The 24,019-nt window shown below is 37.6% G+C and overlaps 1 non-coding gene and 1 pseudogene across 1 annotated transcript; both read right to left on the reverse strand.

The window, feature by feature from the left end:
- The window catches only part of LOC143656836 (uncharacterized), a 28,400-nt pseudogene extending 6,699 nt beyond the window's left edge, over nt 1-21,701 (reverse strand).
- LOC143658160 (small nucleolar RNA SNORA70) lies at nt 7,146-7,278 on the reverse strand. The gene has a single exon (XR_013163170.1). It is a non-coding gene; the product is annotated as a small nucleolar RNA SNORA70 (small nucleolar RNA).
- Nucleotides 21,702-24,019: the final 2,318 nt, after the last annotated feature.

Consider the following 24,019-nt stretch of genomic DNA (forward strand, 5'->3'; position numbering starts at 1 on the left):
AATTATAACAAATAACAATTCAGTGTTACAGACTAAAAGACAATAGTGTGGACTGTGATTTGGTTTATTTCTTTACTCTGTAAAATGTGTGGAAAGACTAATCTATCCGTTAGAATGCTTTTCGCTGTAACTAATATGATATAATACTCTAACTAAACATGATATGAGAATAACCAGTACATTGAACAAATAGAACTCATGACCTATATTTAGAAAGCATCTTTACTTAGGTCTCCTACTCTGCTGTTAAAATTTGTTCAATGTGGAAAGTTTTCCAACTGCCCCTGAATGGAAAACTCAGACACTCAGGCAGTTCCATGGCTTTTCTAATAACTCTTAGGGGAGGGGGAAAGGGCTTTTGTCACATTAAATTGCAGTCACTTTAAGTTGGAAAACTTGTCTGTTTAGTAATTAAATGTTTCCAGACCCATATAATAATGATAACTTTGGACATGATTTTAAGTTGAAACTTTCTCTCTTCCTAATGCTGCTGCTTTCTGAAGGCAGGTACTGGAAAAGAATCTGTACTCTTTGCTCATTGTTCATCTTCTCCCCATCTCTATCCCGTCATCCTAATAACCATAATTTCTGACCCACTCCAGGATCAAACCAGTAGAGAGAGAAAATGGTAAAGGAAGCAGAAGTTTTCTTACTTGACTGGTGTCTAGTTTGCTCACTGCTGGAATGCAATATACCAGAACTGGAATGGCTTTTAAAAGGGGGAATTTATTAAGTTGTTAGTTTACAGTTCTAAGACCATGAAAATGTCCACATTAAAGCAATGCTATAGAAATGTCCAATATAAGGCATCCAGGGAAAGATACTTTGGTTCAAGAAGGCCGATGAAGTTTGAGGTTTCCCTCCCAACTGGAAAGGCACGTGGTGAACGTGGCAACATCTGCTAGCTTCCTCTCCAAGCTTCTTGTTTCCTGAAGCTCCCTTGGAGACATTTTCCTTCTTCATCTCCAAAAATTTCTGGCTGCATCAGCTCTAAACCTTTTTCCAAAATGGTTCCCTCTTAAAGGGAAGCAACCCCACCTTGAAGGGGTAGAGACACATCTCCATGGAAACAATAAAAAAGATTCCACCCTGCAATATTGAATGAGGATTAAAGGACATGGCTTTTCTGGGGTCCACAGAGATTCAAACTGGGACAATTGGCTATGTCATGTGATGACGTGACCCATCCAGTGTTTAAAGTTGACTCTTGGGAAATTTCATAATTTGTTCAGAGCTCACCATTTGGAACATGCAATTACTATGATTTTTTTGTTTGTTTTCTTCCTCTGGCCATTCAGCCTTCTGCCATTTGTGATTTTTAACAGTCTACTCCACACAATCACCCTCAAAAGTGGCTCCATTGCACCTCCAGCTTGTCCTCTTAGACAAGATTTAAAGCAACTCAAGCCAGGCTCATTCTTTCTCTCTCTCTTCTGTGTGGCCCATACCAAATCCTTGGGAAAATTGCACTCTACCTTTGCCCCCAAATTGCCCTAAAACCTGTGATTGTATCTCTCACATTTTAGATCTTCAAGTCAGGAGTATCCTCTACTCCTGTGGTCCCCTCACTGCAGGAGACATAGGGCAAGCTCTCTAAGTCCCCTTAAAAGCCCTTTCTACTAACTTGAGGTAAAAGGGAAAGTACCTTTTCCCTTTAGGAGATGTGTCTCACTGACCCTTTTATAATCCTGATGCAGACAAAGGGTTCAAGATCTTATAATCATAACTTTTCCATCTACTTTTTTTTTCTTTGTATGTTATATAGCAGGGGGTACATTTCATTCTTTTTCCATGTGAGTTTCCCCTTATTGCAGCACCATTTGTTGAACATTTGTTTTTGTTTGTTTGCTTGTTTGTTTTTGGAAAGTGCATGGGCCAGGAATCGAACCCAGGTCTCCCGCCTGGCAGGCGAGAATTCTACCACTGAACTATCCTTGCACCTCCTCCATCTACCTTTTTTTCTTTTTTTTTTTTGGCATGGGCAGGCACCGGGAAACGAACCCATGTCTCCCACATGGCAGGCAACAACTCTGCCTGCTGAGCCACAATGGCCCGCCCCCTCCATCTACTTTTAAAATTGTATTTACACCTTAACTGAACTTTTGAAAGGAAGAATTCCATATTGATATCCTGTTAAACTCATATAAAATGGCATTGAAGAAGGCAATTCCAGTTTTTGGTTAATTCAGCAGCTCAACAATGCTAGTGATCCAGCTGGTTTTCTGCTATCTTCTATTTTTCCCTACTCATGGTCACAAGGTGGCTGTGGCAGCTCCAAGCATCACGCCCTCACTGGACAACAGCTGTAGGCAAGAAGGGACAAGTACTTATCTTGGTGTCTTTCTTTAGAGCCAGGAAAAATTTCTCAGAAGCTTCTCAACAGACTTCCGAGAAACAGAACTACTATACTCGGCCTAAATCGGTTGCCTCTCAAGTAGGCTGGGCACCCTGAGTCTAAGAAATGCATGTAAAACATGATTACTGAGGCATGAGATGAAAGCATTAGTGCCACCTCAGTATTTCTCATCTCAGACTTTTGTACTTAAATATTTGCGTATATGTTTTATAACGTGTATATTATATTATGACACATATATAATTAATAAGTCAACAAGTGTGTATGTAGGGAGAGAGTTCATGCTCAGACCCCCTAAACTGAAATGGGTAAATGATCAAATATGCTTGTAGATAACAGGCTTGGATGAATCAGTATTCACCCTTGGAGATGAGATAAGGACATTGGAACCAAATACCTAATCTGAATTGAGGATATGTAAGGAACCAAGGGGCAGAGCGTCTGTGAGGAAGGCCAGGGGGCAATCAGAAGTTTTGCCATAACAAGTTTTGGTAACTCTTTCACTTAATTATTTATTTTTCATATTAGAGAGACCTGACTGATGCTCTGTTCATTATATAATTTTTATTTTAAAAGGATTATAGCTGTCCTCTCCTGAAATAGAGGAAAATACGGTAAATAGGTTTATACATGGCACTAACCCATTTTTAGAGGTGGCTCTTGTTATCCAAACTCTCTCTATCCACATACTCATAACAATGACCTGCAAATGTTTATACTGCAAATTCACTACTAGAAAGAGAACTGCATGATAATGAGAATAGTTCAGTGAGTCTGGGTGAGGAGGTGCCCAGTGCCCTAAGAGCTGTTTCTTAACTGTTCTGCCAGGAGATGCACTCTGAGGCTTGCCTCTTCTAAGACTACTTGAGTGACATCTGGAGAACCTGAAAGAACTATGACAGAATGATGATTTTTCCATTTAAAATAATGGAATTTCTATTCAACGAGTTTTCAAGTATGGATTAGATTCAGATAATCACAGAAGCTTCTACTTAAGAAAATTCCTGCTAATAATTACATAAATATTGCCATAGTTAACAACTTTCAAGTATTTTCAATGCACTTTTATTTCATTAAGTTACACATCTTTAATGTTTTTTAACTGTAGTTTTCATGTATGGTATAGTGATACATGTCCTTAGTTTAAAACATCATAAAATACTACTAAGGCTTATTATGAAAGACACAGTCGCTTACTCCCGCTTTCCAGAAGCAATCCTCTTCAGTGCTTCTAGATCATTCCTTGGGTATTTGCCTCCATATCTTTAAGAAACAGCTTGATTTTCCAAGTCTGTCCCCACGCCTCCCTCCCCCCACTCCCACAACCTTCCCGTCCTCAGCCTCTCAGCATCATTTTGGTTTCATCGATATTTGAAGTTTACTACTGAGCTATGCAGTATAATATGATTAAGTTTCCTTTCTGCCAGGTATCTAAATCTCATAAGACATTTGGATGTGATTGGCATTCTATTACTTTCATTTTCTCATAGAAATCTCTCCTGGAGCCTTCTGACCTCATCCACAATGAACTGGTTGCCCCTGTTTAGTGTAGAGATGTCCTCTTTTATCTTCTGTCATCATCATCCTCCTGGGTTTTCCTTTGCCTCCCTCTGTTTGGGTCCTCTGCTTTCTGAATCCTATGTTAGACTTTTTCCTTGTTTATTCTTTTGTTTTGCTAAACTACATCCTCCAATAGCTGCCTGAGAAAGAGTACATTGAAGGTATATTTTTTTAGTGATTACATCTTTTAAAATCTTTACTGAACACTCATACTTAGGTAATAATTTGGCTAGGCATAGAATCCTAGATTGGGAATTCCTTTCAGAATTTTGAAAGCATTGCTCTGTTGTCACCTGCTGTGGTACTGCTATGGAGTCTGAAGCCATTCTGATTTCATATCCTTTGTATGTGACCAAATGTGTTTTGTCTGGTAGTGTTTCAGATATTTTCTTTGACATTTGTGTTCTAAAAGTGCCCGACTGCTTCTCTGTAACCAACCTAGAAAACAGAAAAACATTTAAAACAAACCAACAAGCAAAAATCATCTTTTTTCCTACCCAGACTGCTAATATTTTTGTATATATCCTTCCTGGTTTCCTTCGTTTGTGTGTGTGTGTGTGTGCGTCTGTGTGTGTTGAAAAATGAATCACAATGTACTTAAGATTTTATTGGCTGCTTATTTCACTTTGTATTATTGTATGTTAAAATTGTAGAGTGTTGTATGCTGAGCGTACTCCAGATCTCAGACCTCAGTAAAACATACAGACCCTAAAATGGCTTTCTTTATAAAAAAATTTGTAAATATAGTACAAAGAATTATTGAACACTTTACTAGATTTCCCAAATTGCTCAAATGTTCATGTCACCATTTTATTCTATCATTTTCTACACTCAATATATATAGATAATACAGGTATTAGGTATAGATATATTTAATATAAATAGATAGATTAATCTACTAAGCTTATTTAAAATTTTCCAATTGTCTTGCTAATATTCTTTATAGCATAAGTTAAAAAAAAATGAAGCAAAACAAAATAAAAAAACATAGCCAGGATCCAATCCAGGATCACAACTTATTCTTAATTGTCATATCTTTTCAGTCTCCTTCAGTAGGAAGTAGTTCTTTAGTCATATCTGTCTTTTATGACCTTGTTGTTTTTGAAGAGTATTTTGTATGTCCCTCTATACGGATTTGACAAATGATTCCTCATGATTAGAGTCACTTGATGCATTTTGGGAAGAATTCCACAGGAGCAATGTGTCCTCACTGTGTGTTATCAGAAGGCACATGCTATCTGTCTCATTACTGGTGATGTTAATTTTGATCACTTGGCTAAGACAGAATTGGTTGGTTTCTACTGTAAAGTTGCTATTTTTTCTTTTAATTAATATTTTATGTGGAGATACTTCAAGGCCATATAAATATCCTCTTTCTTATCAGAATTTCCCCCACTATTTCCTAAAATTTAATACAAAATTTTAAATTGTTGACCTGCTCGTTAGGTCAACAATTCCAGAGTGAGATTCAAACTAGAATCAGATATAACTCTACTGGCCTCTTCACTTTTCAGGTGCATGACACGATCTTCTAACTTGAGAGGTCATTCATCTCCAAAACCCTACTCTCAACTCATCCTTTATTCAACCCAAGTTCTTGAGGCTTCAGGAGCATGAAGCTGAAAAATGACTCAGAAGTGCCTTCCATCTCAGAAAAGTCTCCTCAACATCTAGCCTGGCATTTCCTTTTCCAGAGCTGATGAATGAAGAGAGGGTGTCAGTTAAGTCAAGAGTGACTGTCCTACCCACATCATAGCCAGGATTTATACAGTGTAAGTAAGCTAATTTTGAGGTCAGTGGATTCTTCAGATCTTACCAAAGCACTATCAAAGGAAAAAGAGGCCCAAGAAGTTCATACATGTGGGTTACATGTGTCAATATGATTTTCCAGATAAGGCTTCCCATCCCCTGACTTCGCCATCCTTCAGACTTCTGCTAGCTACCTCCCTCCAAGCTGCACCACCACTCTTCTCCTTGGAGTTGGACCATAGCTTAGTGATCCTGACCCACAAAAGATTGTCCCTGTGTGCTCTGTGCTACCTCGGTGGACCACCCCTAAGTTCTAATTCACACATGTTCTGCTTTTATAATTATTTTCTCCAGGTGAAGAATTATCTGCTCATGACTTTTTAAAATAGAATTATGTAAAAATATGTCTGAGAATATATGGAAAACTGTACAATAGGGAAGTATAGAGTAGAACAAAATAGATTAGCATTAAAAAAAAAAAAAAGACTGGAAGGAAACACATTAATATTGCACCAGTGTTAATCTCTGTGTTGTGTTGTGGGATACGAAGTGGCTTTGTCCCCTCTTTTTTGGCAGAACACTGGCCCAATGTCCACTTACCATCCCAGCATTTCCTTGCCTGAAGACTTCTGGCAGCTGGAGCATGCTCTGCTAGCCATGTGGCAGGCAGGAAGTATGCGGAAAATACTGCTCCCTGGGAATAGCCCTCAATCTCTCACCAACAATGGTTGGGGTATAACACCCCAGCTCCCTCACTCCTCTAATAGGATAATTCTGCAGCCAGCATATGTCCTACACTTTCTCCCAGAGTTCCCGCAGCATGATTAAGCTTTACTTAACCACAACTGCTTGATACTGCAAACTTTAGGGGCTTCTTTCACTTCCTTGTCTCACACCTCACTCTTGGACTGATGGTTTCCTACCTTGCAAACAAAGTACTCACACTTCAATCCTTGCCTTCTAGGGAAACTGAAGCTAAGACAATGCCTTTCTACAATAAATAGGGACCGCTTTTATGACAAATACAATCCACTGCCAAAGCTCACTGCAGGATCATATCATTCCCTCTCTCTAAACATTGGCTACCAACAATATATACTTCAACTAAGACTAAGGCAACACTGGCAAAGTCTGCATGAGTACAGGGACCACCAACTGTCCAAAGGCCACAACTGGGAATTGCGTTTGCCCCTACGACAATACAGGATGAGGTGTTTCTCAGCCTCTGTGTCTTCATATTTATCAGCATTAAACTTGATAAAGTCCCACTTCTTGGAGACGTGGAGGTGGCCTGGAACTTGAACCTGGCCCTGCAAAGCGCCTTAGTCATAGGCTTCTTTGAAGCTTGATGTGAATGGACATGACTTGGTGGATGTGGCCCTCATCTACCGTACCCTGGGGCTTTCCAAAGTCACCTCGCACACCTATCTGGAACCTAGATGGGATGGCATAAGGTCAGACATGGCTGCCAACAGGAAAAGGCTCTCAACAAGGTCCCTTAGGGCAACCCATACTAGCAATAAGATACATCACTGCCAAGAAGGCTGCCATCTGCATCCATTTCACACCCTGCCCTCAAGGGGAAAGGAACATGTAGACTTAATTGACTACAGATCCTTTTTTCTTTTTTTTCAGGAAGAGGAATGTATGTGACTGTAACGTCCATTTAAACTACTTGCTTTCATGAAATTTTGTCTCCTCGTTGATTTTCTTACACTTTGAGGTAAACCGCATCTCTTCTTTGCTTTGGAGTGCATTCGTGCTGGAGACGTTTATGGAATCCAAATCGTCTACCTTCAGGGATCCAACTAATGGGAAATAGAATCTGCCACAGATTGAACTCAGAGACCCTATTCAAGATGACAATCCTGATGATACTAACATTTACTGACCAAAAAAAAAAATGCCAGGTACTTTTCTAACCACTTTTTATGAATAAGCTCATTGAATTTTCACAACAAGCCTATGAGGAAGATATTATTAATTATCTCAAGTTGAGAGATGAGGAAACAGAGACATAGAGAAATTAAGAAATTTGCCATGATCACCCAACCTGTAAATGATGGAGGGTAGCTAGGTCCTCTTTTCACTACATTCTAGTCTCTTAATTCTGTTTTGTGCTATCTCTCCTTTTTCCTATACATACACAAAATCATGCAACCTGTGCTACCAATAGTCTTGAGAGAATTCTTCCTGAGAGAATAGGATTTCTAACACCATGTTCAAACCTTGAAACGTAGATACATATGTCATATATTTATGAGAACGTACGCAGTATGGTATCTGCTTCAACACTCATCTTTAACCAGAGCGAAGTCAATTCATGCTTCAGACATTTTAGCCAATGCTTAGGAAGAAAATGCTTCCCAGGAATAGACCCAAACACTCTTGTCTCCTTCTCACCTCTATCCTTACTTCTTACCCCTTCCTTTGCTTGGCTAGTTCCTTGACACTTACTTAGGGAAGCATTTGGACTTGGCTTCTCCAAGTCTAGTAGGGGGATCTTGGTTCCCCCTACTCGACAAAGGCATCCTCAATAAGAAATAAATCAAGTATGGCCTGGGGTTTCCCAGATGCACAGGCCTCACAGCACCACAGGCTTGCTTTAAGACCTCAGCCCACCATCTTTCAGTCCAACCAGGGAGCACTCAACAGAAACCAATTTCCACTTCCTTCACAGTAAGATTTGGACAACTCTACAATATGAATGTGTGTTTTCAGCCATATTTTTCTGCAACATTGGAACATTTCATTGGAAAAATCCAAGAACCCAGCATTAGATTTATGCTGAGAACAAATAAAAGCAATTATATTCTATGTAAATGAGAAGAAAAAACCTCCAGCCTATCCTCTTGTGTATATGTAGACAGATATGTGGACCAATCAAACCACAAGTAAATCCAATCAATCAGAATTTAGCCCCTCCCTAATCTTGAAGACTTCCCTCATGCCCCACTATTGACTTGCTCCAGCTATGGGTCTAAGAAATTGTCAGTAGTAGGGATTGCAGATGCTCATTTCAAACAAACTAGATTATTAAAATGCATATTGCGAATAGTTACTATTCAGTACTAATTGGGTAGTAGCTAATGATAAAATAAGGATTAATCCATTTTTAACTATCATGAATAGCTGATTAGAAAAAAAATTCAAACAGTAATAGATGCATGAAAAGGTGTTCAAATTCAGTTATTAATTACTTGATTTTTAAAATGCAAATCAAAACAAGATAACCATTCTTAAAAACCTCTTGGATTGAAATACAACCACTATCAAAGTTAGGTATTCCTCTCCCAAATGTATGTACATTCTATATATTCACTTGAAAGTGGTAAAACCAGAAATCCAAAGAATTCCAGAATCTGTTGCTTTGGTTGGGGAAGTGGTGTTGAAGAAAAGGAGGGGTGGTTTGTTGTTATTGAGGCAAACCTCAGTTTGTGGTAAAAGACATTAGCATTTTTGAATTTAGTTTTTAAAGGATTAGACCCACTAATACCACCACAGTTTTCAGTATAGTTATTGATACCTTCACTAACAGTAGATTTCATTGTTTTAAAAATGTGTTGCTATTAGGCAAAAAGAGGACTTATTTTCATTTTTGTTGTTGCTTGCATTGTTTGGATTACTGGTAATTTATATCTTTGTTTTGTGGATATAATTTCCTTTTATGAACAATCTGTTCCCTATCATTTAGTATAACATTATTATACCCATTTGGCATATGATATTTGCTATGGATATTCCCTACTCCACTATTCTATTTTATTTTGGGTTTTTAAATTATAGATGTGTTCTAATTTTTATAATCAAACTTGTCTGTCTTTTCCTTGGTAAATATAAAGATGTATTTTCTGCACTTAGATAAGCACTCTCCCAAATGAAATAAATATTGAAGTCACGTTTTCTCCTTATTTTTAAATCTCTCATTTTAATGTCACCTGGAATTTATATTGACATGTTGCTTAAGAGGTAGGCTTAAAATGAAGTCCTCCATCCCCGCAATTGGAAATCTGTCTCTCAACATCATTTAAAGAAGAATTTTTCATGGTAGTGGTTCTATCATCATATATTCTTATACCCTAAAATCTCTGCAGATTTCATCAGGATTCTGCACAAAATCAAATTCAAATTCCATCTATGGTCAGTACCCCACCCCAGCCCCAAATATACACCATTCACTTAATCAACAAGTCCAGCAGCTCTAATCTAAAACATCTCTTGAAACCAAACAGTAGTCTCCATTTTTATTGTAACACCCCAAGCTCATGCCACCATCATCCCTTGCTTGAGCAATGCAGGAGCCCCAAACCTCGACAGCCCAAATCATTTAGAATCATAAATCAAATCTTATTTCTCCACTGTTCGGATCTCTGAGACTGGAAGGGAAGTTTAGGTCTTTGGTCTTCAATAACATTCAGAAACGAATTAGACTGAATGCAACCACAATCAATATCCCAGCAAGCTTTTTAAGCAGGAACAAGCAAATAATAAAATAAAATAATGGAATGACTAAATGTAAAGTAAATGAAGATTTATATTAGTATATGTTTTCCTTTTTCTAAAATATTAATTTAAATGTTTAGTTCACTGACTTCCTTTTTATTTTGTATTATAAACATTTAAAGCTAGATCTTTATAGAAATTGACAAGATAATTCTAAACTTCATACAGAAATGCAAAGGACCTAGAATAGCTATAATTTTGGCTGTATCCCATTAGTTAGAATATGCGCTGTTCATAGGTTTTCATTACTCTTTCAAGTATACTTTTGTGGTGCTCTTGATTTCTCCTTTAATGTCTTATAGAGAAATGACTGCTTTGCTTTTTATAAATTCTCAAATGATTACAGTTTGAAATGTTCACATTTGTATTGCTGATTTATAATGTTTTGTGCAATGACCAAAAAACATGATCTTAACATGTCAATTTTTTTGGTGGGTGGGGGGAAGGAGAGGGAAATTTGAGGTTTTCTTTATAGATAAACAATTTTTATAAAATTTCCTCAAATGCTTGAAAAGTCCTATCCACTTCTATTACTTGTTTTAGATAGTAGGACTACGGCTTTAAAAGTAAATATTAGCTTAAGTTTCTATTATTCTCATTGTTATATTTAGCCCATTGTATACTGTGAAGACAATTATAAAAACCAACTGTTTGCTCTGTAGTTCTTCTTCTCTGCCTGTGCCACCAAACCTGTTCAGAAAGGAAGAAAAAAATAAGAGTTTAACAGCTGCTTTTAATGAAAAAACGTCTTCACTTTCCTAGCTGTCCCACTCTATGACATCTGAGAATCCTCACCAAAAAATAATTTGCCACTTTCCTCCTCTTCAAAATGGGGAAATCTGAAGGGAATTGCACCATTTTCATAAATCTGGGACACTTAATATCCTCTTTCCCGCAAGCAATTGCTACAGTTTGTTTTGTATTAATGTGTATTCTGTGAACTCCTAAACACAGGGAGTTAATTAGAAGTATTCTGTTGTCCTTCCTAGACAAAAAGACAGTATATTGGCAACAGTGTTACTTTTGTATTTACAAGTGAAACTAAAGAGATAAAAAGTGACACCCATTCTTCTCCCTAGAAATCAAATTTGTTATATCAGCAAAGATAATGTGAGATGTCTGAAGAACCAAGAACTTGAAGTCAAAAAGTAGCAGTCAATCCGTAAGTAGGAATTATTTTATTTAATGAAAATATAACCTGCTTCTAAGTAAGATTTTAAAGATAGAAATTTTTCTTTAATATTAAATTGGCTGTTTTTGGTTGTTGCTGTTGTTTGATTTGTTTTGTATTACTGGTAACATTTGTAGGTTCTCTAGTAATAAAAGTAGCAATTTTATAGGATCAATTGATTTAAACCCCTTAAAAGCATGGATCTAGCGTTATTGATTTGGGTTCCTTCAGAGAATAGCACAGAGCTTCAAACACAGTGAGCCTTTTGCAAATTTATGTTTAATCAGGGTATCTGGTGCTATTAAAATGGTACCATCCCAGAAAAAAACTCCTAAATTTCAAATTTAAATGATGGCTTACGGCTGACTTTATGTACAAAGAACTTCCTCTTACATTATATAACTTACTAATGAATGCAGCCAAACAAAGCAGCTAGTCAAGATTCATTCACTGAGTAATCCCTGGGATTGTCTAGCAATGTGATCTGATTGAATTGTATATTCCAAATGATAGTGAAACCAAGCTCTCTAATTCTTTATGCTTCCACTTCAATTGACTTCCTTTTAACTTCTGTTCCTTGGTCCTGGTTCTTCTACTTCCTAAACTCTCAAAAAAAAAAAAAAAAACCCAAAAACTCTTACTTCTGTTAGGTGCTTTAATTCTATCATTTAATGCTTAAACAGCATCTGACAGGTAGATATTAGTATCCCCAATGAAAACACTGTGGTTTTAAATATGTATTAATTTGCTCAAAATCAAACAGAAAGTAGGAGCTTGATTCAGAAGTGAGAATATGTCTGTGGAACCTCAAAACCTGGGTTTTTAACCATATGTTATGCTGCTGTCCAATTAAACTACATTATTGAAGGCAGCCTTAAGTTTCCCTGATTTGTTGGTACACTATTAATATTTCTCTCTCTATTCTGGAAGCCCTTTTACTCCAAGTGTAGTTCCTTTTCTTTACAATCTTTTAAAACATTTTCACAAGCAATTCATGCTCATCATAGAAGTACTGGGGAAATGGTTAAAATACATTTAAAAATACATTCATAATCTCACTGAAGAAGGAAAAACAGGAAAGGGATGCAGAAAAGAAGGAAAGGGAAGAGACGGAAAAAAGATATGGAAATGACATAATTTCTCCACTCTATCCCTCTAAATTGTTTCTCGCTCAGGATGGATTTGGGTCCAGAGGAGATGCTCTAAAGCAAGGGGTTCAATCAGGTGTCTCACAATCCATGTTCAGCCCAGAGATGTGCTCTCTTTTCCCTATGCAAAATGTCTCTGGGTTCTTAAATATTTGAATGGTTTCCAACATTTTGAAAGCCAGATAGTTAACATAATTACCTAAATTATGGCTTTTCTTAAAAATCCCTAGTATTGACAGGACTGCTCTCCAATTCTTAAGTGGTAATGGTGGGATGGCATTGAATAATGATTGCCCCTTTGGATGCAGACATGTATTCTTCAGTGTGCCACAGACTCCTCACCTCCAATTTTGTCTCCAATCTATGTCAGTTGCGTTTGTGATGCATCCGATTCCAGACAGGCAGCCAAGCAGTGTGGCTAAGGGCATGGACTCTGGAGCCAGACTTGCTCAGATTTAAATCCAGATTTCATAATCTTGATCAGTAGCAATCTTGGGGAAGTTGCTTAATCTCTTTGTACCTCAGTTTCCTCTTTTATAAAGTGGGGATAATAACTGTCACCCATCTCATGTGCTTATGATGAAGATTAAATGATCTTTTACATGAGGGCACTTAGCTTGGTGCTTCATACATTCCAAGCACCCAGTAAACATCATCAGCTAGTTTGAGGTTAGCGTTAAGAAAAAAGTGAAATATTACTTGTTATATTTCTATCAAAAGTGGGACACCTGCAATAGACCTGGAAAACTAAGAGAAGGAATTTTCTCCTGGTGGAAATAAATGCTATTCACACATGTGGGATATGCAAATAAAATGTCTGTGTCAAATTAATGGATCTTAAGACACCATTATGAAACAATCTATAGTAAGAGTTTAAATCAGAAACAAAAAATAAGAAAAAATGATTATCTAAATAAAAGATTAGAATTTCAACAAGATTTTTTTAATTCAAGCAATATAAGTGATTTCCTGTAAAATGCAGTAATGTATTAAGAGAAAGGGAAAATAACAGTAGCCCAACGTCACTCATTTACTTCATCTACTTGGACTTCATAAGCATTTCATTTGGTCATCCTGAATTTGAGCTTTAATTTCAAGACAAGTATGAAATTAATCTGAAAAATAAAACAATAGAGATAGCTGTCTAGGTGAAGCAAACTGAACTAAAACCCTAGACATTAGAATATCCAAGTGTAGAACTACATAATTTTTACGTTATTATACTAGCAAAATATTGCAAACCCATGAAACCACCACATTTTAAAATAATAATTTTAGTAATAAAATAAATACAAAATAAATGTCTATGAAAGATGGTTCATTTACTATAGAATCTTCCAGCCATAAAACAGGCAAAGTGAGCAGAAGATATAAGACTCAAAGAGTAAGACAGTCATGCTAACCTAAAGGAAGAAAATACTCACTACCATAAGCCTTGAGAGAAATCATCCAGCTACAGAACAATTAAAACAAATTGGGAAAAGACTCTGTGAATCAATACTGGGCTGTTACAAAACAGAAGCAGGAAATTGAACTGAAGTATGTTGACTGCAATTCTGGAAATCCTCACCAAGTGAAGATTCAGAATATCTCAAGCTGAGCTCTGCTTCCCATCACCAGGTACTAGTAGCTGGGTCAAATCTAAAACAGTGCTAAGATCCCCCAAATGAAAGTTTCAGATGGCCTAAGGACTAACTGGCTTATCATATGGTCTTTAAAATTCACCATACATCCACTTTACCCAAAAAGCTTTCCTGAAAAGGCCCAACTCCAGAAAGTTTGATTCCGTAGTTGCTGGATAGAAAAGAATTTCAGCAATGTGTAAGATTATTAAGACATTATTTATAATGACAAATGACTGGAAATAACCCAAATGTCTATCAGTGAAAAAATGAATAAATAAATCATGATGCATTCATATAAGGAAATACTGTGCAACTAGTGAAAAGAATAAGGAAGCTCATTATGTATGGATATGAAATTATTTCCAACCTACATTTGCTAAGAGAAAAAAAAAAAACAGCAGGATTCAGAATAGTGCTATATGTTTCCAGTGGGGGAAAAATGTAAATTGCCTTTGTTTGCACAAAATGGTTTCAAAAAAATCTGTAAGTACCTGACAACATTTATTCCATCTAGGAAGGGGAATTGAGAGGTTGGGGAAGAGGAAAAAATTTTATTGTATACACTTTTTAAAATATATATTCTTGAATTTTGAACTATTTGAATGTATTACTTATTGTAAAAATAAATAGCTTAGGGAAATGTGAAGCAAAAAAAGGAAGGAGGGAAGGTAGGAAGGAAGGATGGAAGCAAAGAGAGAGAAAGAGAAAGAAAGAAAGAGGGAGGAGGAGAGTGAAATCACATAAGAGAAAAATGACACCTGCAACCCTTTCCTGGAAAGGCTATATAGAAATATAATCCAGCCTAGCAAAAGAGATTGGAGTTGCAGAACGCAGTACACAAAAGAGTGAACAGCTAACTCAGAATCCATTTAATTATATATGGTGGCAAATCATTACAGCAATTACAGTTAACAATTATTTAAATGCTATTTTTGGGGGGAAGGAAAAACAGCATTATGCAAAAGATACAAGAATCTAGGTATACTGTAGATTTAATGGTCTAGTGCCTAAATCTGAAAGCCTGCTGTCAAAAATTCAAAGATGAGAGCAAATGAAGTGGACTAATTCATTCATCCCATCAATTTATATTTATCAAGCATCTACTATGTCCGTGGCCCTTTGCTAGGGCACTGAGGATACTGCAGTGAATGAGATAGACAATATACATTCTGTCATGATGTTTACCTTCCAGCTGGTTCTCATCTTTCACAATAGAAAATTTATAGATATGTTTCATTTCTTATACAGGGAATAAAAAAGAAGCATAAACATATTGTTTAAAGCCATAAAAGTAACCACTAATGGAAAAATTAAAAATAAAAAAATAGTTATCGCTAATGACAAAGATATATTCCCTGAAGTACCAAGAAAGTAGTCAGGGCGGGAGCAAGGGAAGAAAGGAGACAAAAAATGTGTAGATACATCATGGAAAAACAAACAAAAAAATGGAGAAAAAAGGCAGCAAGGAAAAACTAAAAGCATACGGTGTGATGGCAGAATCAAGACTAAAAGTATAAAATATTTTACATACAGAATAGAGCTCTGCATTATATAGTCATACCATTTTGTACATTTCCAGGCTAAAACATTTGAAAACCTAAGAATTAAATAAACAATAAGAATAGGAGGGGGAAAAAAAACTTGTGAAGAGTATTTCCAGGTCCTATTCATTTCAGGGATAAATTCTTATCAGACTGATATTTGTGTTTAAATTGTATTATAGAGAATAAAACAAAACTTCCAAATTCCTTTTACAAAGTTAGCATACTGTTGCTATCAATACCTGGCAGAGACAATACAGACAACTTTCCCTTATAAACGCAAAACTCCTAAATAACAATTTAGCGTGGAGAGTAGGGCGTCAAACATTATAAAGTATCTTAGTAAAGTTCATCAAAATGATGTATAGAACAGAGGGGAGAGTATACTAATCTCTGTAGAAGCCAGGATTGTCAGGGGCTGGAGTTTGGGAAAGGGGAAGGACTGATTTCTAAAGGTACTAGGGAACTTTTGGGGGTGATAAAAATGTTCTATCACTCATCAAATGTCCCAAATCACCAAACTCTAACCTGAAAGGGGTGAATTATTTACTGTATGTAAAGTATACCTTAGTAAACGTGACTTTAAAAATAATTCATTTGAAGAAACAGAATATTTACCTCAGATTTTTTAATGCAATATTATTTCAAGTAAAATAAGAATAGATGGAAAATTCTTTAACTTTGAATAGATCACAAAATATGGTTTTTCAAAGACATTTTCAAATATATCCCAAATATTTATTTTTTCTGTGTATGCTCAAAGTTTAGCATCAGGCTGAATGATTTGACATTGGAAGAATTCTCACTAATGCCAGGTACAAGATGGAAATATTACCCAGTAATACTTTAATTTAACTTTTTTTCTGCATGATAGTTTAATACCCAAGAGCTAATCTGTTAGCACAGAGGAGGAAGCAATCATGCTCTACCAGATGATGTAGGAATACAGATGACAATCAAATATGAAGCTATTGAAATTCATAAGAGAATTCAAGAAGGTAGTCAATAACAAGATTTTTGCCCTTTAAGTTTTTTAAAATGAATATATATATATGTGAACATATATGGAAATTTAACATATATAAGATAATGTATATCCTAGAGTCTTAGTTTGCTGGATCTGCTGTAACAAAGTACCATAGACTAGTTGGCTTAAACAATGGAAATGTATTATCTCTCAGTTCTGGAGGCTAGAAGTCCAAAAACCAGTAGGGCCATCTTTATACTCATAGGGGAGAATCCATCCCATGCTTCTCTCCTGGCTTCTGGTGAGTGGCTGGCAATCTATGGCATGCCTTAGTTTATGGCAACACAATTCAATGTCTGCCTCTATCATACGGCTGTTGCTGTCTCCGTTTCTCCTTTGTGACTGTGTCCAAATTTTCTCTGCTTCTGAGGACACCGGTTTGGGCTCAACAGATAAATATCTTTAAAGATCCTACTTCCAAATGTGGTCACAGTCACATAACCAGAAACTAGGACTTGAACCTATCCTTATGGAATATGCAGTTTAATCCATAACACCTGCGTTTATTATGAAAATTTTCAAAAACACACAACAGTACATAGATTGGTATGGTAACCCCCCCCCCGCAAATTATTACTCAGTTTTAACAATTAATAGCATTTGCCACTCTAGAATATTTTAGAATGTTGTCTTTTTAAAAATTAGGCAAATAATTGCTCAGGGGAAAAATATAGTTTTAAAAAAAAGGAAAATCACTTGTAATCCTAGCCTCAGGGAAAATCAGTGTTATTAAGTCAGTGTCTATTACAAGATTATTTTGTAAAATCAGTAGTTTCCCTATTGAAAAATAAGATCAGTAGAGAGCAGAGCAACGGTGGCTCAGTGGCAGAATTCTTGCCTGCCATGCCAGAGACCTGGCTTCGATTCCTGGTGCCTGCCCATGAAAAAAGAAAAAAAAAAAAAAAAAAGAAAGATCCAGTTAGAAAACATGAGATCCTCTTGGCAGTAGGAATAAGAGCAGCATAATCAGCAATAAAAATATGTAAGAATAAATGTATCAAGAAAGACACAGATCTATATGAATAAAAACATATCTATGCTGAGAGTAGACTTGGGTAAAAAAATTGAGATATATTAATTTTTGGAAAAAATCAATATTTTAAATACCTCAGTTTTTTCCAAATAAGTTTTTAAATTCAAATCCTGGCTAAAACTCCAATTCTCAATTTCTTCTGGAAGAATAAAAATAAGAGAATAGCCAAGAAATTGCTTTAAAAAGAAGGTGTGTGTTTTATTTCTATGAGAGGAAAACTATGTTATAAAGCTAAGATAATTAAAATAGTATGTCATTGCTACAGAAATAGACAGTTCAATAACAGCTAATAGGGCCCAAAATTAGACCAAAGTTTATATGGGAACTTGGGACGTATTTTCAAAAGTATTTTAAATCAAGGATAACTCAGTAAGTCATGTTTGGACAATGGGTTAAGTCCAATTGTCAGAACATAAAGATGAATTTCTACCTATTCTTTACCTCCAAATTAATTTGAAATATATCAAATATTTGAATAAATAAAATATGAAAGCAGTGGAAGAAATCTTGGAGGGTATAAGATTTTCTCTGCCTTCATATATAGCCCAACATACATATAGAAAGATATTTAACTTTCTATACAGAATGAAACATCATAAACAATGTCAAAAGACAAAGCATAAAAGAGTTTTTGCAACCACCAACAAAGCATAGATATGTATGCTATACAAAGATCTATTACTAAACTTAACCATGATGCACATGTTCATCAACAATTTAATAAATACAAAGCAATACTGGGATTTTTTTCCCTACCAAACTGACAAAAACCAGAAGGGTTAATAATAGTTGGTGTTGGTAAGGATGGAGAGAAAGAAAAAATGGGTATTCTTGAACATTTGTTATTGGGAGTATAAACTGATAAAAGAGTTGTGAAGAGTATGTAAAGATGTCTCTTGCAAGAATGTTCATTGTGGTATTGCTTAAAACAGGAAAAAACTGGATTAGTATTTCTATGCTTACGTATTACATATACATTACATTTGTATAATGCAATGCCCAAGCATATTTGGAAAGGTATACAGCTGCCATAATTAAGATGTTTATTCAAATTATCTTCAATATTAAGATAATTATTAGCTCAAAAGCTAGGGCAGGCTCCAAGCAACCCATCATTTCAAAAATACCACCAAGGATTGAGATTCTCTCCCTCTCTCTGATCTGCTGCTGGAGCATTGGGTTCCCTAAAGAGATTTCCTTAGTAGTCCCAAGATGGTGTCAGAGGCAACCTGGCTACTAGTTTCCTTTTTATTTTTAAGTAGGAAAGTGATGGGTAAAAACCTCTCTCCCAAGTATTGACCCTACATCTTTCCTTTCAGTCTGACTAACCCAGTAGCAATTCATGGGAATGACACATATCGATTCACTTAGAATAAAAAAGTTCTCCTCCTGATATTGGGAAATCACCTTTCTGTGAGTCATATGGGGGAGAGATAGATGCCTGAATAAAATAGAATTTTTTTAGGAAAAAGAAGTGGGGGGAGACGGAAACTAGGTAGACACCCATCAGTGGTCTACAACCGCAAACTCTTTAGACCAGTTAACACTGGGGAGGTTGAATTATGGTTTGGATTTTAAAAACTCACTCTTTCTGGCTTTTTTTTTCTTCTTTTACAGAAAGCATTTATCATCAGGGGGAAAAAAAGATTTTTTCCCCTCAATTACAAAAAAAAAAGAGAGAGAGAAAGAAAAAGAACAATGGAAAATCTAGGTTTGAGAACTCCCTGACATCATCACTCCACCTTCACAGGCTAGACATTTTCAATTGCTAGAAGATCATAAGTTTATAAAATGAAAGGAAGGCAAATGGTTCCCCTAATCCCTGTCTGCTTTGACGACTAGCTTCTCAGTAGGTTCACAGTCACTCGTAGAGGAAATGATGTAAGCATTCACATAAGTATTTAGTACTTGAATACTAGAGTACAGAAAAATAAATGCATACTAAAGCATTTCCTTCCTTCAACTCGATATCCTTTTCCTTAATGCTCCCTACCATCATTACAATTCATTCCTAATATTATGAGGTGCTATTCTCAATTGCCCAAGATTCTAAAATGTTTCCAGCCTTGTTTAAAAATACAGAGTCTGACTTCTATGACCCGATAATCCCACTCCTGTGAGTACAGGTCTGACAGAAACGCAACGTATATGTTTGCCAAAGGACATGTACAAGAATGTTCATACCAGCCCTGTTCAAAGTAATGCCAACCGGAAACAATTTAAATGCAATAGAATGTATAAAGTATATTACATTCACACAATTAGATCCAAGTATATCTGGAGCCAGGAGAATGAACAAATATAACCATGTGCAACAACATGAATGAAAATGCCAAATGTAAGTTGAGTGAAAGAAGTCAGACACAAAGGAGAACATGCTGTAAACCTTCATTAATATAAAATTCAAAAGTAGAGAAAACTAATTGATGGTGACACAAGTCAAGATGGTAGTTACCATGGGAGACAATGACCAGAAATAACCATGGGTGGCCGCTCCTGGGTTCGAGCAATAGTGAACTTTTTAATGTGGGTAATGTTTATACAAGAATGTTCAATTTAGGAAAACTTATCAAGCTGCATGTTTAGGATATGTGCACTTTTCTGTATGTATTTTTCTTCATTTTTTTAAAGTATACTTAAAAAGTATGGCCTGAGGGTGGGCCATGTTGGCTTAGCAGGTAGAGTTCTCGCCTGCCATGCCGGAGACCCGGGTTCGATTCCCAGTGCCTGCCCATGCAAAAAAAAAATTAATTTTATATATTTCTGGCCTGAAATATGCAGATAAATTTTGTCTATTATGTTATTTATATGGATAATTTAAATGTTCTTGGCTATATAATACTATTCTGCCACATGATCTTTCTGACCCCAAAATAGTAACAAAGTTAAGACCAAACTGAAGTCCATTCAGGTAGGATATGCCCCACATTTTTCGTTTCAGTTGACTGAATATTGAGAACGAGAGATCTGAGTTCAGATCCCAAATCTACCACTTAACAGAGCTTTCAATCCCCTTCTCTCATGTCTCACCTACTCCTCTTTACCCTTCTGAGTCTCAGTTGACTGAGGTAAACAATTTTCTCCACACAGTGCAGAGATTAAATCTATACTAGGCTTAAGTTGTGTCTCTGCAACTTGGTAGCAGTTTGACAAAGTAATTTACATTTCAGTGACTCTGTTTTCTCATGTGTATGATGGAGGTAATAAATAATAGCTCCTACCTCATATGGTTATGGTCAAGATTATATTTGCTAAAAAGGTGTAAAGGATTAAGAATACTGAATTCATTGGGCCACACTGGTTTTTGTCAATTCAAAGACCCCCCACCATCCCCTTTTAACTTCTTGGAAATTCAGATGTTTTATATAATTGATGGTGTCTTACAATGATTGTTGGTTGGGTGACAGTTATGGTATAGCTGTGTATACAGCTTCTATTTTCCTTTTCTATATGTGCATTGGTGAAATATGAAAATAATACTTTGTCTAAGCAGTTTTTTAATAAACCACAAAATAATCATTTTAGGAGGCACGTTTTTTTCTTTCTTAATGGTAAAAAAATTAATAGTGCTTATTAACATATGGAGTCTTAGATTTGATAAAACATCCTAATGAAATTCTTTATAGAGTTGCTGTTTGGTTTATTTAGAATATTTCCATGCATAATTTTACTTTTTAATTATGTTTAAAAAATCACTTTAGGTATTTTTCAGCGACTTTAAAAGCTTCCCTAGCAACTGGCCATTTGGGAGACCGCTGCCTCCAAGGAGACAGAGCATTGTGTCCAGGCACTCTGCCACCACCTGGTTTCTTTTGCTTTTATCATGCCTTCTTCCACCCTTCCCCACTGCTAACCCCAGTGTACCAGAATGCACAGGACTTGGGCACATGTTATTCCTACAGGACTTCTCATGGCTGCTACTTACCCATTCCTGTGTCAGCTCAAATGTCAACTCTTCAGAGAGGTCCCCACCAACCCTGAATCCCATGCTAACAGCCCAGGGGTCTTCAAAAATTGCTGCACATTGGAATCACCTGGAAGTCTTTTAAGTTATACCAATGCATAGGTCTCACCCCTCAGAATTCTGATTGAATTGTTCTGAGTGTTTCCTTGGCATCCAGAGTTTAAAGAATTCCCCAGGTGATCCTAAAGTGCAGCCAAGATGAGAATCGCTGCATGACCCGTTTGAAAATTTTCTGGTAGTCTCTTGTTTGCTGACCTGTCTCCCCCACCAGCTCTCCCCAGGCACACAGCTTTGCCAAACTTGTCCAGCTCTGCACACACACACCCTCTCCGTGCACAATGCCTGGCACATACAGTGAGTCAATCTATGTTTTTACATTTTATTGAATCAGCTGTGCCTCAAGAGAGCGACTTCTAAAGAGAAGTATACAGAGCTTCACCTTCACCAAGAGTTGCTATTGGGCCTAAGGGTAATTCAGAAAGTAAATCTGATCCAGTCTCTCCTTGGGCTCTTGGCAACAGGCTATTTCTAGCCCGCCTTAGCCCACCCGCATCCCCGCCCCAGCAGGTAAACCATGTGGATGTTAATGGGGCTGATGTTAAAGAGATATTCCTCTTTGATCTGACCTACGGCAGCATCGGGACTGTCTAGCAGATCTTTTCAGCGCTCCCAGGCCCCAGGAACACAGGCAGGGTCCTAGAGCTTGTTTACTCGTCTCTGTGGCCTTAGAACACGAGCAAGGACGGACCTCAGAGAAAGGAAAACTCCCACAGAGAGGTGTAGGCGAGGTTCCACACTAACCAAGCAAGGGGGCGCTGCGCCTTGTGCCGCGCAAACTTCTCCGCCCGCCGCGCGCTTCCCCGGGGCGCGCGGGTCTACTGGCAGCTGGCCTCAGGGAGCACCACAGCGTGGGCCGGTGTTGGCTCGCACAGCTGCAAGGAAAGCCCCCCAAGCAGCAAGTTGTGTGTATGTGTGGTGTTTTCTTCTCCCAGACGTTTCCCGCCAATGGTGCGCCCCTGGTGTGCAAAAACTGACATCCACAGGAACCAACTCCAAATGTAATTTAAGTGATAAAAGCAAGGTGATGAATAGTGCACGCACGTGGTTGGGAGGCAGATAAGGGAAAAATTTAGATGCACCTACCTGCCGGTGCAAGCATATAATACCTGAGGAACTAACTGTAGTTCACTCCAGGACGGGAAATCTGTAGGCGTGAAACATTGCAATCCGTTGGCTTTTTGAGTTGCAAGTATGTTTTCAGATATATATCGATTTCATATTATATTATATGTGACAGCCATAAACGTATACATATCTATGTAAAAATCTTCATATCCGATTGATGGAGAGAAAGCCGTCTATAAAATAACATCGGCCCTGGAGGCTGACCTAAGGAATAAAGACGAAGAGAATGCATGAAAAGGCAAATAGGGAGGGTGAGAGAAAATATTCGGGACACCCCCTCCCGTATCTTCTCACTCAAGACATCCTGGGAATCGGAGGGTGGTTGTGGGTCAAGAAAACCAGGGGAAGTCGAGTCGCTCTACTACTGCAGTGAAAATTCCCGTGTGCATTGAGAGTTCTAAGCTGGCGGCGGCATGCGGGTGGGGTCCCAAGACCACCTCGCTCAAGGTGCGCGGCTCTGTGAGCACCGAGAACCCAACACCCCCAGAGAGCTCCGGCGCAGCTGCCGGGGTTCGGACCGCTGCCTGGAATTAACTTTTTAATTTTTAAATTATTATTATTGCTATTATTATTATTATTATTATTATTATTATTTTCCTCAGGACGCGGATGAGAGCAATTGTGCATCATGGAGAGGGCATTTGAGCTCTCGGAGCCCTAAAATACACCCCCCGAGGCAGAGTTGACCTCTCTGGTGGCGCGTTTGCAGTCTTTGAGCCGCAGGTTGAGTTTGGGGGTGCGACCATGGGGGCCCCGCAGGAAAAGAAGGGGGAGCCCCAAGGGGTCCCGCTCGTCCTCAATGCAAAAGGCTGTGCGGAGGAGGTGAGAAGGACTCCAACTTTGCAGAAGCCCCAGCCCGGGAGCGCGCCTTAATGATTGGGTAGGGCCGGTCTCGAAGAGAAAAGAAAACTCGGCGGGAAGGGGGAGGGGAACTGGCTGTTGCTTAGGGGCGCTCTCTCTGTATTCGCCCCTTCATAAAAGCTCAGGGCCGGGAGACCCCAGTTTTCTGTTCAAGGTTGAAGAGTACCAGGGAGAAGGCGCCGCCTCGCCAGCTTGCGGGTCCGCCCCGACCAACTACTAAACTGACTGTAGGCCCCTTAGTCAACTTGCTTTACCTCTCCTAGCCTTGATTTTCTTTTCTGTTAAAGAGGGTGATA

This window comes from Tamandua tetradactyla, chromosome 15, assembly GCF_023851605.1.
Source record: "Tamandua tetradactyla isolate mTamTet1 chromosome 15, mTamTet1.pri, whole genome shotgun sequence".
NCBI lineage: Eukaryota > Metazoa > Chordata > Mammalia > Pilosa > Myrmecophagidae > Tamandua > Tamandua tetradactyla.